The sequence below is a fragment of the Miniopterus natalensis genome, chromosome 10, assembly GCF_054644295.1.
Source record: "Miniopterus natalensis isolate mMinNat1 chromosome 10, mMinNat1.hap1, whole genome shotgun sequence".
In the NCBI taxonomy this organism is placed as follows: domain Eukaryota; kingdom Metazoa; phylum Chordata; class Mammalia; order Chiroptera; family Miniopteridae; genus Miniopterus; species Miniopterus natalensis.
In genome coordinates, this window is record NC_142090.1 from 25,681,347 (window position 1) to 25,700,645 (window position 19,299).

The window sequence follows — 19,299 nt, forward strand, 5'->3', positions numbered from 1 at the left end:
CTTTGTGAGCCCCACTAATATCCATGGTCCCAAATACATTCGAAAATTATTTGCACGGGTATGCCAGGACATGGTTTGTCAAAATTACTTCATAAGGATTCATACAATGTAGTCACTGGCAGTATTATTTGAAAATGATTTATTTGGATCTGTGCCGAGATTTTTGTATAGAACCATCTTAACAATGCTGTTTTCCATAGCTCAGTGGTAAAAGATGGCACATTTACAGGAAAATATCACTAAAATCTATGAATTGGTAAACACATTCCCTGGGCTGAAATATTGAAAAGGAGATTTTCTTTCTTTTATATTCACACAGTGAAGTTAACCTGGCTGTTTTGCTAAGTAGAGATCTTAAGTCATATTATCAAGCAGATAACACTAGCATATAGTGCACATGTCAGTTCTATGCTGTTAAATTCTTCTAATGTCTGTTAAACAGTACCCCCCACCTTAGCTGGCTTAATCATTCTCCCTATAATCTTCTCATGCTATTAATTTATGTAGCATTTGCTTTCTTTATAATACAGAAGTACATAGACTTATCTGATATTCAATTTTCACAAAATCTGAAGTAGTGTAAATTATGAGATTTTTTGTCTTTGCTTTGTATCATCTCACAATTATTTCTGCAATCTCTCCATCTGCACTTATTTACCCCAGACACCCTGCTCTCTTTCTTATCACAGAGGGACTATAATAGTAGCTAATGTTAAGCGACACAGAGAGAAATTCTGAGATAAATTCTTTTCATGAATTATCTTACTTAATTCTCATAATATCCCCATGAAATAGGTACCATTGTTATCCCATTTTTAGTGGATCAGGAACCTAAACTGTCCATGATCATAGAGCCCATCACCCCACCTTTGGCTCTTCCCCATTTCCTTGGGCACCACAAGAGGGGAAAAGTTTCCAAGGTGATTTTTCTCCTCATGCGACTTCTCTGGGAACTGCACACCATCCACAAGGTTATTCAAAGTGCCAGGGAGGGGCCAGAGAAAATGAGGAGACTGTATTCTGAGCTTAGGTCATTTGGTGGTGACCAAATCCTTAAGGCAGGTTTAAGAGTTAGAGCTTTGCACAGAAATGGAAACTGCAGAAACAATAGGAACCATTTGATGTCCAAGTAGCAAGTTATATTTTCTTTTCATTCAACTAAAACTTAATATATAGTGACAGGGGAAGATATGACTTTGGGTGGTGGGCACACAGAGCAATACACAGACTTTGTAACATAGAAACCCTCACCTGAAACCTATATGTTCATATTAACCATTGTCACCCTAATGAAATAAAATAAATAAATAAATAAATAAATAAATAAATAAATAAATAATAAAAAAACAAAATAAAACAAAGTGGCAGCTGGTCACTCTTTCCAGCAGAAACATAGTTGGGGGAGGAAAACCTTCCCAAAGCTCACTTCTCCTTTTCTTGCTATCCCCTCTGTCCCCATCGTTCTCCCCTCAGTGCGTGACTATGAAAGGAAAGGCTGTTCCCTGACCCCCAGTCCCTGAGCCAGCTGCTTATTCTCCTTGATTTTGTCATCAAGAGCTAATTTCAGGTTTGACAGCTCACAATTTGCCATCATGGAACAGAAAAGCATGTTTAATTCTTGCACGATTCAGTTTAAATTAAATTAGCCAGCAGGTACAGGTTTTTACACTTGCAAAGCTGTTTTTCACATGCTTTATCTCATTTAACTGTCCCAAAAACCAATTAAGACAGAATGATTGACAGAAAAATTGAATCCTAGTTTAAAGTACAAATGCCCTTGGTAGATCAGTAAATAGAAATGATTGCAAAAGAAAAATTACAATATCTATGAGGACCATGAACAGATTGTTGATTTTGCTAGCAGACTGTTGCTAACCTTTATCATGTCAAAGTTTTCATTTGACTTTCCCATCAGTATAGAAGCAGGAGGCTGATCTAAACTCACCCTCCCCCAGTAAAAACACATCATTTATTGCAGTTGCAGAAATAATTGGCCATCTGTTCATTTTACTCATTGTGCCATGATAAATAATAATGGTTCCAAAAACGAGTTTGCCTTTCATTTTTCATTTCAGTTAAATATTGTAGATTGATAGGATCTAGCTAGAACATTGCCCCATACACCAGAAAGGCTGTGGGTTCTATTCCTGGTCAGGGCACATATCTAAGTTGGGGTTTTGATCCCTGGTCAGGCACATACAGGAGGAGATGTTTCTCTCTCTCTCCCCCAATCCCCTTCCTCTCTCTAAAATCATTAAAATAGCCTCAGGTGAGGATTGAAACAAAAAGAAGAAAGTACTGGGGTGCATCCTCCTTTAGTCTCTCTACCTAAACTACTTTTTCCCCCTCATTGTTGATTCATTTTTGTGTTTGATGTGACAACAGGTATTGTTTGAGCTTCATAAAGTGATTCCTATTCCAAATATCTGTACCCCTCCAGTCATACTTGCTTGGACATTCTGTGTTTACTCAAGACAAACCTCAATAACAGTTGAAAATTATTGTGCTCTTACTGCATACCAAACACTGTGAAGAAAACTTTAAGTGTATTATCTCATTCTTATCTCCATAATAATCTCTCGAAGTAAAGCATCTTATTAGCCCCATTCAATGGAGGATGGCCAAGAGGTTAGGAGGGAGAGTGGGCTGGTGTGCCAACTTACTCCAAAACCTGAACTCTTAATCATCATACTCTTTACAGCCGATGAACGAATTCAACATTCACCATCACGTAACTGGTTAAAAGTATGGAAGAGCTAGAGAATTGAGGGAGATGTGAGTCAATTTTTGTTACAGTAATGCTACATAACAAACCAGTGGCTAAAAACAACAACAACAATTATTTATTCTTGCTCATACACCTTTGAGTTTTCTTAAGTTTGGCTGATTGAAGCTTGGCTTGGCTTGGCATATACCCAGGTTACAGCTTGGGCCCAACTCTGCTCCACCAGTCTTTCATTCTATCTCCCTTGACCAATGGGCTACCTAGAACATGTTCTTTTCATGGTACTAACAGAAGTGAAGAAAGAGCAAGTGGAAGCCACAATGCCCCTCCACTTGGGTCTAGATTAGAGCAGGCACATTGTCATTTCCAACCATGTTTCATGGGCAAAGTATCCACATAGTAAAGCCCACTATTAATGAAATGGGGAACTATACTGCACATTTGCTAGGAAGAACTGCAGCATCACGTGGCAAAGAGTGTGGATATGGGGAGGTAGGGAGGAATGAGAAATGAAAACAATTTATACCCTACACCATGAGGAGACAAGGGGTTAACAAAACGAGTTATCTGCATTGTGTGAATGTTTGTATAGAAGAGGAAGAAAACTTGAATTTGGTGGACCAGAAAGATAGAATCTAATTTTCTATTCCTAATTCTTAGAGATGAGAAAGAAGACCCAAAAGGTCTCTGATACTATCACCTGCAACTGTTTTGCCTGGGCAGTGATTTTAAGGTTAAGCAGGTCAGCAAGAAATACTATGTTACAGCACCCATGCCTCTTAGTAGAATTGGCTGACAAGTAAGAGTATACTAATTATGAGAATGAAAACAACTGGAGTTGGGAATATATGGAAAACTCAGAATTTACAGAACCTATAATCTGAAGAATACTTTTTAAAAATTTTATCTTTATTGTTGAAAGTATTACAGATGTCCCCACTTTTTTCCCCATTAACCCCCTCCACCCTGCTAGCTGACCCCCTCCCCCAGGCCTTCATCACACTATTGTCTGTGTCCTGAGTTATACATTTATGCATATAAATTCTTTGGTTAATCTCTACCCATCCACCCACTCACCCCTGCCTTTCCTCTGAGATGCATCAGTCTGTTCCATGCTTCTATGTCTCTGAATCTATTTTGTTCATCAGTTTATTTTGTTCATTAAATTCCACATATGAGTGAGATCATGTGATGATACCCGTCTTTCTCTCTGACAGGCTTATTTCGCTTAACATAATACTCTCCAGGTCCCTGTTTAGGCCCACCAACCTAGCATAGAATTCACCTCTGAGTCTAAAGGAATCCTCAAGTCTAAACACTCACCCCATGCTTGAATTCTCTTTGTAACATGCAACCACTTTTTGAACATTTCTTTTGACCATACTTTCCAAATCCATTTGGAAAAGTTCTGTCTTCCTGTCCTTGTCATTTTAATGCATCCCATGTCTCCACACAACTCCTGGGCAAGCTCACAATAGTCACCTGCAGATCATAAACTCAGGAGCCCTCTTCTGAGTAGTGAATTCACTGGTGGTGAATCACTTCTGCGCAGGGCTGGCTTCACAAGGCCTTGTGCTTAGAAAGGACCCATGCTTGACATGATACTCTGCTGGGGTTGGCATGAAGTTCTTAATAACATTTTAAAGGAGTTACTCTACATTTTCATTTTACACTGGGCTGCACAAATTATGCAGCCAGTTTTTTTCCTACAAGTCATTATCATCACTATCTATTCTTGAGTTAGTTTCCCACCTCCTGAAACTTGCTTCTTGCCCTTCCATTGGGGCAACGCCACTCTTTTTTACCTAATTTTGTGCCTGATTGACTCTCTGCTTTTCATGGTCCCTTAATTCCAGTGCTCACTGACACTTTTTTCCCCCTTGCCCTGGGGAAGATTAATATTGATCATGACTCTCAGCATGTTCTTCCTTACGCTTATTTAGATCTGGCCCCAATGGCCTTAGCTCTCTCCCTTGGAGCTATTCAAAATAGATTTTTTAGTTCTTCACCTTGTTGAAGCCAGCCCTCCAAAACAGAATTGAGGAGCCACTTGGTAGAGAGACACAATTCAGCTTCAGGGAAGGGCCTGATGGCACTTGGCCATTACCCTCACCTTCTGACTCTGTTTATCATAATATGTCAGCTGTACTGATTTAGCACCCACATGCTTTCAGTATGATGTGGGAACTCTATCTTTATTTTATTTATTTATTTTTTAAAATATATCTTTATTGATTTCAGACAGAGGAAAGGAGCGGGAGACAGAGAGACAGAAACATCAATGATGAGAGAGTCATTGATCAAGCCCAGAACCTGGGCATGTGCCCTGACCAGGAATCGAACCCCGATCGCCTGGATCCTAGGTCGACGCTCAACCGCTGAGCCACGCCCGGCAGGGCTGGAACTCTATCTTTAAAAAGACTGTCATCCTATTATTAGTTACCTAAATTCAAAAACATAAAATCAGATAATTTGTATTGAATTATCATATTCTCTTCATAAGTATATAAATCATTTAGGCAGTTCCTTTAGGTTTATAATAGAAGGAAGAGTACAAACAGGAGACTTTAAAAGATATTTTAAACACACTTAATTAGAACTTTCATACTTGATGCCAATTTTTTGAAATAATATTTAGTGCTTGGCTTTTATTTTTCTGGTTTGTGAAAGTAACACTTGTTCTTATGGGAAACACAGAAAATAATTTAAAAACTACAAAGAAGAAAATAAACACTTCCTACAATTCCACCTACTAAAAATAGCTAGTTAACACAGTTTAACATTTATATCTTTTTTCTATGAACATAACATATTACTTTTAAAATATAATATTATTAGTATATTACACTGTTTATAACTTACTTTTTTTTTCTTTTAAAATTTACTCAAGCCCTGCTGGGCATGGCTCAGATGTTGAGCATGGACCTAAGATCTGAGATCACATTCCTGGTCAGGGCACATTCTCGGGTTGTAGGCTTGATCCCCAGCAGGGGCCGTGCAGGAGGCAGCTGATCAATTACTCATCATTGATGTTTCTACCTCTCCCTCCTCCCTTCCTGTTTCTGAAATCCATAAAGATATATTTTTAAAAAATTTTAATCAAGCATTTTTTATTTGCCAGCTTAATTCAGAAGCAAACAATGAAACCTAAAGCTGTCTAGTGACACAATTGTACAATTCCATCAAAAGCAGTGGAAATTAAGGAGGAAAGTGTTTATAATGATCTACTTGGAGTTTGAAGACCAAACAGCGGGTTAATTCTCTCACTATCCACTAATACTACATTAAATCCAATGACTGACTGGCATGCTGGTGATGTGTGAACAGAGCCAGGGCTTAGGATTTAAAGTTATATGCTGTTTTAATAAATACAAGGCTGTTTTGGATCCTTTTGTACACGTTTTAGTAAAGACCAGGAATTTTGCTTTTTAAAATAAGAGTTCAGTTCAAAAAGAAGCTTTTCATCTTTCTTAATGAGTTGCAAAAACATACAAAATAACATCTTGAAGCTACTGAAATTAAAGTTTCTGAGCCTGAAAAGGTAACCATAAAGAAGTAACCATAAAGAAGCGAAACCAAAAACTGAAACTCAGCTCCTGACACTGACTTTGTACTCTTGCTTTACCTTATCAGGATCTATGAAAAATAGGAGAAAATTGAAAATGTGGCAGATTAATTCTCTAATCTTGATACTGAGCATGTTTTACTTTGAGCTCTGTTTTTTCCTCCCTGACCATTCTTGCATTGTTCATGTAGATTTCTTTGATAAAATGAAAGGTAACATTAAGTTGCTTTCCTCAGTGTCTCTAAGATAATACACCAAACAGTCATGCTTATTTAGTAAGTGCACACACTCAACTTACAGGTTGTCACTATGACCTCATGCAGCCACAAAAAGAAGAATCAGTATTTTTCATTATGTATTGCAGACTAGTTTTACCCAAGATACCACAGCCATATCTGGATTTGACCTCTTTGTCATTCATAAGATGGTGCAATTACTCAAAACATCTCTAGACCTTGTTTTGTGGAAGTCAGTTTCATGGTTTAACACAAAGGTCTGGTCCCAGGTACACCTAGATTCAAATTCCAACACTTCTCTTATGTCATTTTTGGCAACTTTCTTAGCTTTTCTACTTACATTTTAAAAATGGAAACAAAAATGATACATCAATTATTTGGTGTTTATGAGGATTAAGTGAAACATGAATGCAAAGCACTTGGTTCTAATTAAGTGTTCAAAATGCTGGTTTCTGTTATTATTACACCATTCTAGATCAGTTTATGAGCAAGAAAGGGACGTCACCCTGGCCTGTGTGGCTCAGTGGTTAGGGTGTTGGCCTGCATACCAAAGGGTTGGAGGTTCTATTCCTAATCAAGGGCATGTGCCAGGGTTGTAGGTTCAATTCCCAGCCCTGGTCAGGACTCATGAGGGAGGCAACCAATAGATGAATCTTTTTCACACTGATGTTTCTCTCTCTCTTCTTCTCTCCCCTTCCCTCCCTCCCTTTCAACCTCTCTAAAAATCAATAGAAAAAAATATTCTCAGGTGAAGATTAACAAAAAAGTGAAAAAGGGACCTCATTACTTCATAGTCATATTTTATTTTGGCCTTACAATGTTATTCTCCAGATTTAGCAGTCACTTTATTTATGAGACTTGTATCTAAATGGCTTTTGACTGTGTTTGAAAAGCAAATTTACTCTTAATGGCAACTATTTCCTTACATTAAAAAAACATAGAAAAAAAAAATGTTGTGAAATTTAATAGAAAACTAACCAGAGGTATTTGAGGAATGACACAAACACATTCTTCAAGTTTAAGCATCTTTAAGAAAGAATTAATTGTGATATTCAGGAGGCAGGAACTAGACATATCCTTCCATTAATTCAATTCTGCAGCCATTCACTGAGCATCTGTGTTTTGGCTAGGTACTCAATCTAACAGCAGTGTGCAAAAATCCTGGGAAGTGGGGTCCAAGTCTTTTTCAGCATTTCATCTTCAGTATTTAGGGATTATGGGAGAGAGAAATTAATGACTTGATTTAAAGGTATTTTTTAGACAGAAAGAGAATGCACCAGCAGTTACTTAGAAATGCTGATGAGCTGATAAAGAAAACTAGAACAGAGGAGCAATATCTATGACCTACTGTCAGCAGAGCCTGCCTTCTAGACATGCACCCAGTAGTGGGGATGGATTTCAGAGTTTACTGTGGCAATGGCTCAGATCTGGGGTGGGTTGGCCATGGGAAGTTTTGGATATATGTTAAAGATGGGCTTAATGAAGGGATGAACTCTTAGAGTTGGTATCATTTGAACCAGATATCAAGCTAACCTCTTTATCATTCCACCAAGATTTAATTGATCACTTACTAATTGCCTAGTGCTGTACCAAACCCTATGAGAGAGAAAATAAGTATAACTCATGGCCATCACTTTTGGCAGTGTGACAGTTTTTCACCTTTGTTATTTCTCTATCATCTAGTTGCATGTTCTCCCCACTAACAGGGAATACAGTGAGGATATTTCTAGCCCACTCGCAGTTGAAATGACTTTTCTCTGAACATTCCTATCCTCTAACTCAGTTGTCCTTAAATTCCAGCTTCCCACCTACAAAATGCCCCTGAGACTTCAGTGCAAAGCTCAGTGACGTCCACTGGGACCAACTGAAACTAATAGGAAAGATGCAAAGTGGAAAACAGAGAAAACTTACCACACAAGACATATATTTATCTGCAGGTGTTCTATAATCCATCTCTCTCTGACTTTTAATATTCCATTCATGCTTTACAATATTGTTCTTACTTATTAACATAATTTTTATAAACATAAAATTAATAATATAAAGTTAATGAACATCAATATCCAAGAGGTTGTTAAGCACATGGAGAAATGAGTTGGATTTAGCCATGCTCCCATTACAAAACATTAGTAGCACTTGGGCTATGTTACATATAGTAGCTGTAAATAAAACATTGTTTCCAATCTGTAGTACTTTTCAGTCCCCAAGGGAAAATAAACATGCCACAGGGAAAAATAAAATCAATATCATAGCAAGAGAAATTAGAGTGGTTACTAGTATATTAATTGAACAGCAGATGGAAAAGCTAAACAAACAATGGCCTGCCAGTCTCTACTAGAATGGTTTTCTAAATATTTTAGAAGAAATTATAAAATACCATGTGTTGATGAAGTATATGGGTAATATATTTTCAGCTACCCTGACTGAGCTTGGTAGTGTATTATGCCACTAAGGTATGTGAAGTCGGAAATTGTAGAGAAGTCTGCCAGTAATTTAATTGGGAGTAACCTTTACAGATGATAAAATAGATTCTAAGCTTTTGGTGTAATTGTTGTTTGTTTTATTATTTGGGGTGTTGTGTGTGTGCGTGTGTGTGCGTGTGTGTGCATGTGCAGGCACAGCCGTCAAATACTGTTGTCTTTCTTGCCACGTGTAAAGATCATACGCTGTGGCTCCAGTGGTCCTGGGTGAAGGTCAGTGCACTTCTCATGGCCCACAACCTGTGAGTGAGTTTGCTCTAGGCGGGTAAGGCTGGGACTTCAGGGTGCTTCTTGTGAACTGTCTACATTGACCTCACTCACAGTTAGTCTGTGAATGGCAAAATACCTAACAGTCCACAATTTAGCAACTATCATAAACATTGCTTAAATCAGCTAAGTGCTAGAAAATGTGTCCAAATATATAAAAGCATTTGTTCCCTTATTCATTTCCATATAGAATATTTTTTCTGATTTCCTCTTGTATTGTTTTCTAAAATGTAAAAAAAGAATTCTATGAAATAAAGGATGTTCCTGAATGTATTATGTTCACACAGATTTCTTACTTGAAAATGAATGTCAAATGTCAAAGTTGACTTATATTTTTATTAAATTCAATTATTCATCAATCTGTTGAACACATACCATATGTCAGGTGTGACTGGGCACAAAAATGGATAAAGATTCGTTCTCTGCCTTGATAGAGCTCCCAGGTGAGAATGAGGCCACTCAAGTTCACTAATCACTGTGTTACAATAGGCTGAAAGCAGCAATATGGGTATAGAAGGTATACTATGAAACCAGAGGTGAAAGAACACTTAGCTGTGCCTGAGAAGATCAGGAAGAGTCTCAGAGAGTGACCTTGAAGGCCAAGTAAGAATTCTGTTGGAAAAGAGAAAAGCTCTTTCAAGAGTGAGGAACTAACTGAAAACTCCTTGGCATCGCATATGTTCATTTTTAGATCTTGCCTTTCCCAGTTGTCATCTGGAACTCGATCCCTACCTGAGGCTTCCAAGCCGGATTAGGTGCACTCCTAGCCCATCTGTTAAACATCGCTTACAGTTCTCATCACTCTGCTTTAATTATTTGCTTTTCCATACCTCTTCCAGATATCACTTTTCTAAGACTGTCAAATTTATTTATTGTGGAATTCCTAGCCCAATTCCTGGCATTCAAAGAATGCCACTCAGAGAATATTAAATAAAATAATGAATGTTTGGGACAATCTAACATGATATGAAGGTAGGGGACATGATAGTCTGATCTGGGTTGCAGTGGGCCTTAAATGTGTTTGTAAGCTAGGTGTCATGTTATATTGTGCTGGGCAGTAGGATTCAGTGAATGCTCTGAGTGGTGGAATGATGTTGTGCCTCTGGTGGCAGATGGGGTGTGGATTGGAAGTGACCGGCAGCTGGGAGATATGTCCCTGATCTCCTTCCCTAAGTGGAACAGATGCAGTGGATCTAGATTGGAGTGTACCAACCTGCTGCCTGGCTATGGGCTTGGGAGAGCCTGCAGGAAACAGATTCTGAATAGTAACAGCCTATGGGATAGCTAAATTGGTGACCAAGCTGGCATCTGAATCTAGGTTACTGTGTTCCAGAATATGGAGAGGAGGTATAGGAAGGCCAAAGTCAGGAAGTGAGGACAGGAAAGAATTCCCTGTACTAAGCAGCATGCAGCCACCAGGAATATTTATTGGATGCAGCTTGCAGTTAAGGATGGTGAATGATTATTGGGTAGAGAGAAAAGAGAGAAATCAAAAAAGACTTTGCTTTGGGTAGCAAAATGAGTGAGGAGTTCTTAACAGGTTAGTAGTGAAGGAAGGAGGGGGAGGAGCTGCTAATTGGTTAGAGCAGCAATCAGAATGTACAGCAGGAGAGGGAGGAAGAGGTAGCAGATAATAAATGGATTTTGTTGAGTTTCATTTGAGGAACTTAGAGGAAAATCAAGATTTCACATTGTTTTAAAGTTAATTTGTGTGGATCACTTTATTTTACTTGTAAAAGTAGCTTTTTATGAGCAGGAATGCCTTTAGCTGTCTGAGAGAGTCTGCTCAATCTTTTTAAACCAGTTTAGTTCAGAAGAACCAGATCAGGGAGGTTTGAGTCAGTGATTTAAGCATCTTAAGGTTGGTGAGTTAGATCAGCCTCCTTGGGCAAATGATTTAAACATTTAAATAACCTATTTTTTCTATAACAAGTATTTCCTATGTAGCTTCCTATGATAAAAATTCATCATTTTAAGAACTTGGACCTACTTACAAAAAATATTTAATATAAGGAGAAACAATATAAACTTAGATCAAAATCTAATTTTACAAGTTATAGAGTAAGTACAAATTTAAGATACATTTTATGGTAATAGCTATGTTAATTATTCTTGCATCTTCTCTCTTATCAATCTAAAAAAATTGAATTATTAAGCCAGTGTTATGCATTTTCAAAATTACTTTAATCAACAACTTTGTAAACTTTCTCTTAAATTTTTTGCCAAAATGATTGGGGTCTATGGATTTAAATTAGACTTTATAATGGTTTGTTAATTATCTTAGTCAAAGATGTTTGGAGTTTATCATAATGTACTCATAGTGAATGAAATAGTATGTTGTTTTATTTCTTTTTTATTTTTCTACTGCAAATGTTTTACTCTAAAAGTTTTATGGTCACAAGTCTCACATTTAAGTCTTTAATACATTCTAAGTTTATGCTTGTATATGGTGTAATAAGGTAATCTAGTTTCATTTTTTTGCATGTAGTTGTCCAATTTTCCCAAAGTCACACTGAATAGACTGTCTTTACCTCATTGTATGTTCTTGCCTGTTAGTTACGTATTAATTGACCATACGGATGTGAGTTAATTTCTGGGCTCTTTATTATGTTACATTGATCTATGTGTCTGGTTTTTTTTTTTGGATTTTTTTTACTGTTTTAATTTATCTTTACTGTTGAAAGTATTTCAGACATCCTTTTTTGCCCCTCCCATTGATCCCCTCCACCCTGCACCCACCCCCCACCTTCAAGGCCTTCACCACACTTCTGTCTGGTCCATGGGTTATGCACACATGCATATAAATTCTCAAATTAATCTCTACTCTCCCCACCGCTCACCCCTGCCTTCCCTCTGAGATTCGTCAGTCTGTTCCATGCTTCTATGTCTCTGGATCTATTTTGTTCATCTATTTATTTTGTTCATTATATTTCACATATGAGTGAGATCATGTGATACTTGTCTTTTTATCACTGGCTTATTTCAATTAGTATAATCCCCTCCAGGTCCCAACATGCTGTTTCAAAGGGTAAGAGATCCTTCTTTTTTATAGCTGCATACTATTCCATGGTGTAAATGTTCTAGAAGAGGCTTGATATGATTTCAATCTTCTTGAACTTGTAGAGACTTGTTTTGTGTCCTAACATGTGACCTATCTTTGAAAATGTCCCACGTGCACTTGAGAAGAATGCATATTCTGCAGCTTTGGGGTGAAATGTTCTGTAAATGTCAATTAAATCCATCTGATCTAGTGTGTCAATTAGAGTCACTGTTTCCATGTTGATTTTTTTCTGGAAGATCTATCCAGTGAAGTCAATGGGGTGTTAAAATTCCTTAGTATGACTGTATTGCTGTTGATCTCTCCCTTAAAGTCCTCCAGAAGTTTTTTTTTTTTTTTTTATGTATTTAGGTACTCCTATATTGGGTACATGTATATTTACCAGGCCTATATTTTCTTGTTGGATTGATCCCTTTAGTATTAAGCAGTGACCTTTAATTGTTTTTTCTTGTTATGGCCTTCATTTTGAAATATATTTTGTCAGATATGAGTATTGCTACTCTGGGTGTTTTGGTTTTTTTTTATTTCCACTTGCATGGAAATTTTTTTTCCATCCCTTCATTCTCATTTTATGTGAGTCTTTTGTTCTGAGATGTGTCTCTTGTAGAAAGCATATATTTTGGGTCATGTTTTCCTATCCATTCTAGTACCCTATGTTTTTTGATCAGAGCATTTAATCCATTTACATTTAAGGTTATTATTGATAGGTGCTTATCTATTGCCATTTTAATTCTTTATGCCTATGTTTCTCTCTCTGCATTTCTACTTCTTATTACACCAGTCCATTTAACATTTCTTGCATGCTGGTTTGGTGGTGATAAACTCCTTTAGCCTTTTTTGTCTGGGAAGCTCTTTATTTCACCATTTGTTTAGGGTGATAGCCTTGATGGATAGAGTAGTCTTAGTTTCAGTTCCTTGCTTTTCATTACCTTGAATACTTTTTGCCATTCCATTCTGGCCTGTAAAGTTTTTGATGAGAAATCAGCTGATGGCCTTATGGGAGCTCCTTTTTAGGTAGCAAATTGTTTTTCTCTTGCTGCCTTTAAGATTCTCTCTTTGGCCCGGCCAGGCGTGGCTCAGCGGTTGAGTGTCAACCTAGGATCCAGGCAATTGGGGTTTCATTCCCGGTCAGGGCACATGCCCGGGTTGTGGGCTCGATCAGTGACTCTCTCATCATTGATGTTTCTATCTCTCTCTCTCCCTCCCCTTTCTTCTCTCTGAAATCAATAAAGATATATTAAAAAAAATAAAATAAAAGATTCTGTCTTTGTTTTTAACTTTTGGCATTTTAATTATGATGTGTCTGAGTGTTGGCCTCTTTGGGTTCTCCTTGCTTGGGACTCTCTGTACCTCCTGAATGTGTGTGACTTTTTCCTTGACCAGGTTAGGAAAGTTTTCTCTAACTTCAAACAGGTTCTCTATCCTTGCTCACTGTCTTCACTCTTATATTGTGAATATTATTACATTTCATGTTGTCCCGCAGTTCCCTTAAACTGTCTTCCTGTTTAATTGTTTTTTTCTTTTTGGTTCTCTAATTGAGTGATATTTTTTTTCACCCCATCTTCTAATTTGCTGATTAGATCTTCAGCTTCCCTTAATCTGCTGTTTATTCCTTCCAATGTATTTTTTATTTCTGTCACTATTAATTTCCTTCATTGTCTCCATTTCTTTTCTCTTGCTGTTGAGCATCTTTGTGATCAGTATTCTGAACTCTGTATCTGATAGATTGCTTATCTCCATTTCATTTATCTCTTCTTTTGGAGAATTCTCTTGTCCTTTCATTTGGGCTTGTTTTTTGTCTCACTATTTTGAATGCCTGTATTTTTTTCTCTGTATTAGGTAGATTTGCTAAGACTCCCAGTCTTTTTGGATGGTCTCTAGTGCAGTCCAAGGTGAGTGGCTGCACACGAAACTTTTTACATTTATCCTTTTCAAGGCTGCCTGAATTTCTAGCCATCTCTCCCTGGCAGACAGAAACCCCGCTGCTTTTCACAGTCAGATATTATGTAGGCATCTTTCTCAGTTCTGGTGCTCTGGGTTGTGGAGCCAGCTTGGGATTTAGGCCCCAGAGTTCTCAGTGGGAACCCCCCACAGCTGAGATATCCATCTGGAACTTCAGCCGCTACCTATAGGAGCCCAGCAAGCCCTCTCACACACTTCCTACCAGTCTCTATGTGGTCTCCACTTTATGTCTTTGGTTATAAGGGTTCTCTCTAGCTAATCTTCAGTTGGTTATTCAGGTTGGTTTTTCTATATTTTAGTTGTAATTCCAGTTTGGTCTGAGGAGAGTTTCAGTGTAGCTTCCACTTAATCTTCCACCATCTTGGAATCTCTATTTCTTTTTATTTTACTTTATTTTTTTATCTTTATTGTTGAAAATATTACCGATGTCCCCTTTTATTCCCCATTGACTCCCCTCTACCCCCACAGGCCTTGACCACACTATTGTCTGTGCCCATGGTTTATGCATATATACATGCAAGTTCTTTGATTAATCTCTCCCCCACCATCCCTACCTCTGCCTTCCCTCTGAAATTCATTAGGCTGCTCCATGGTTCATATCTCTGGGTCTATTTTGTTCATCAGTTTAATTTGTTTATTACATTCCACCTATGAGTGAGATCCTTCTTTTTACAGCTGCATAATATTCCATGTTATAAATGTACCACAGTTTTTTTATCCACTCATCTACTGATGGGCACTTGGGCTGTTTCTAGATCTTAGCTATGATTGTAAATTGCATTGATATGAACATAAGGATGCATATATTCATTCTGAATGGTGTTTAGAGATTTTTAAAATATAGTCTTAGAAGTAGGATCACTGGGTCAAGTGGCAGGTCAATTTTTAATTTTTTGAGGAAACTCCATGCTGCTTTCTATAGTGCCTGCACCAGTCTGCGTTCCCACCATCACTGTACTAGGGTTCCCTTTCTTCCACACCTTCACCAGCACTTGTAGTTTGTTGATTTTATTTCTTTTTTCTTAAAGCATTTTTTTTCTCAGCTTAAAATAGGTTTGCTCATTCCTGTGCCAAAGACTATGAAAAGTTCCAAAAAGAATTTGGCATTTTTTCTGCAGTATACATTTTATGTCAGGAATTTGTCACTTACAAAATGTGGAAGGCTAGTTAATTTAATGCATTTTTATATAATAATAAATATGTTAGATTGTGCTTGAATAAAAATTTATGTGAATTTATACATATTTTTTAAAAATAGCACATACAACCTCAAACAGCTATTAAGCTGGCTGCCAGCATTTTCAGCTTCTCACTCCATCTTTGGGTGAGGTGTCATGCTTTCTAAAGATGGTCTGGCAGATAAGGCATTTATACCCATTACTCTGGGTATTATTCTAAACAGACTTCAGGAAGATGTCATAACAGAATCCAGAGTCTTTTAAATCCATGCATATATGGTCAGCTAACATTTGGTAAGAGAGCCAATAATACTCAAAGGAGAAAAGACAGTCTCTTCAATAAATGGTGCTGGGAAAATTGGATATTCACACATAAAAGAATGAAGCTAGACTCCCATATTTCACCATTCACAAAAATTATCTTGAAATTGATTAAACATTTAAATGTAAGACCTAAAGTCATGAAACTCCTAGAACAAAACATAGGGGAAAAGCTCCTAGACATGGGTCTTGGTAATGATTTTTTGGCTATGACATTAAAACACAAGTAACAAAATAGAAATAAACAACTGGAACTACATCAAACTAAAAGGCTTCTGTGGAGCAAAAAAACAGTCAAAAAGTGAAAAAGGCCCTAGCAGGTTTTGCTCAGTGGTTACAGTGTCAGCCTGCAGACTGAAGAGTCTCAAAGTGAATTCCGGTTAAGGGCTCATACGTTGGTTGCAGGCTTGATCCCCGGCCCCGGTGGGTGTGAATGCAGGAGGAAATCAATCAATGTATCTCCCTCACATCAATGTTTGTTTCTCTCCCTCCCTTCCACTCTTTGAAAAGCAATGGAAAAAATATCTTCTGGTGAAGATTTTTAAGAAATAATAAAATAAAGTGAAAAATCTTCCTATGGAATGGGAGAAAATATTTGCAAACCACACAAGACATTAATAATATCCACAATATGTAAGAAACTCATACAACTCAATAGCAAAAAACCCCCAAATAATCCAATTTGAAATGGGTAAAAGACCTTAATGGGCACTTTTTTAAACAAGATATTTAGGTGGCCAACAGGTACATGAAAAAGTGCTCAGTATTACTAATCATGAGGCAAATGCAAATCAAAACCACAATCAGACATCATTTCACATCTATTTGCTATTTTAAAACCACAATCAGACATCATTTCACATCTATTTGCTATTGGCTATTTTAAAGAGACAGAAAATAACAAGTGATGGCAAGGATGTAGAGAAAAAAGAACCTTCATCCACTGGAGGTGGGAATGTAAATTGGTACAGCAAATATGGAAAACAGCCTGGAGGTTCCTCAAAAAATTAACAATAAAATTACCATCTGATCCAGTAATTCCACTTCTGGGTATTTATCTGAAGGAAACAAAACCATTATTCCAAAGAGATATCTGCATCACTGTGTTTATTGCAGCATTATTTACAACAGCCAAGACATGGAAACAACCTAAGTGTCCATCAATGGATAAATAGTTAGAGACAGAATATTATTTAGCCTTAAAAAAGAAAGAAATCCTCCCAGTTGTGATAACATGGATGGACCTTGAGGGCCTTGTGCTAAGTGAAATAAGTCAGGCAGAGAAAGACACATACTGTATTATCTCGCTTATATGTGGAATCTAAAAAAACCATACTCATAGAAACAGAGATCAGATTTGTGATTGCTAGAGGGTAAAAGTGGCAAAGGGTACAAACTTCTGGTTATAAAATAAATAAGTTTGGGGGATGCAATGTATAGCATGATGACTGTGGTTAAATACTGTATTGTAATTTTGAAAATTTCTAAAAGAGTGAATCTTAAAAGTTCTCATCACACAAAAAAATGTCTGTAACTATGTGAGATAATGGATGTTAACTAAGCTTGTGATAATCATTTCACAATATATACATTTATTAAATTATTATGTTCTACACTTTAAACTTGTACAATGTTGTATATCGATTATGTTTCATTAAAACTAGGAGGGATGTCAAATCGCCCAAAGTAGTGCTCCCTTCTAGCTTTGCCAACTTTACTACAACCTCATCAGATGATCCAAGCACCTATAAAATTACAGTGCTTATCTTACTACTTAATTATTTGCATGTCTGTCCAAAGTGTGAGTGCTTTAACAGAAGGATTTATTTTTTCTAATCATTTCTATATCCACATCCCCCAGTGTCTGTCACAGGGTATTTAATAAATATGTGTTGAAGGAATGAGTGAATGAATGAATACATGAATGAGTCTCAGGGACTATCCAGGACAGACCCCAATTCATACACTCATACACTAGGACAATGACCCTGGGGTTACTCTTATGATTAGTCTGGGATGAAGCTTACCATTACCATTAGGTGATAAACTAGACTGAGAATTACAAGAGAACAAATCTTGTCTCTGGGCAGGAACAAGGATAGTCTCTTGGGAAATCAAATTTTTATGCAATAACTGAGGGAACTAAATTTGTTCCATTAAAGAAGAGTATGTCCTGCGAACTCACTGGGAGGAGAAACCATTCACTCTTCTGGAAGCTAAGACAAAAGGGCAGAAAAATAATATAGTGAAAATAATGTGCTCCAAAGGCTCTGTCTATTGACCAAAACTGAATTGGTCTCCTGTAGTCAACACGTGTCATTATTCCAGTAACCCACATGACGAAATAGATTGCATCACTAAGATCATAAAAATATTAGGTCATTTTATCAGACATGATCTGAACGGGTTTTCTTAAGAACTGGAAAAGAATAAATTGCGAATAAAAAAAAGTGAGTTTTGCACATGAAAACTGAACCTAAACTATTATTTCTAAGCTTGAAAGAGCAGAGGACCTTTAACAAATATTTTAATGCTAAGCACTTTCCCAAGCAAAATATAGAGCAAGCTAAAATATGAGTAATAGACCAAATAAATATCAAAGCATTTGCTTTTCAGTAACATATCCATTTAAGAAGTTTGAAGTTTGAACAACTCCTTTACCATAGATATTATATGGTAGGTGTGCAATAGAGGATGTGGTAGCCACATATCCCCATGAATAATGAAGGGGAACATTTTTCCTATCCATTCTGTACTTTTCTAATAAAGAATCAGAGGCAGCAGTGCAGTAAAGCAACGACTTTCACAATTCCTTTTGCACACTAAAGTTGCAGGCAGTACATAGGGTGGTCACAGATTTAGTATGCCTTGATTAGAACTTATTAGTTATATGACCTTTTGGCAAGGTACTTAATTAGGCTCTCTGTGACTAGCTTTTCTCATTAATAAACAGAAATAATCTGTTTACTATCTCACCTACCTTCCTATGATTATTATAATGAAGTGAGATGATCTATGTAAAATGCTCAGAGCAGTTCTTGGCACCAGAGTGTACTCAGTAAAGATGATTTATTATTTGCCTGTAATAATAGTAAACACCAGAAACATAAGACTAAATATATATTTTAAAATACTTTTCTTGGAAATGGATTTAACAAAACAAATAAATAGACAATATTTTGGAATGGGAAGTTAAGACCAGAATGGTTGATCAAAGAGATAAGATCCACAAACATTAGCGGGCATTTGTGATGCCCTCAGCAATGTGCTAGATGCTAAGAAGGGTGCAAATGGCCTGAAAGCTCATTTCTGTCCCGCAGAAATTTATATTTTATGTGAACCAGCAGGGCAATAACAGATGGAAATAATTAAACACTAAAAGGCTGAAATAGCCATTTAAGGCCACAATAAAAGAAGTGTCACAATATAGTATTATATTAAAATAATTAAATAAATTAGTGCTTTATAGTCATAACTTTGAAAAAGTCTATGGAATTCCAGTGTTAA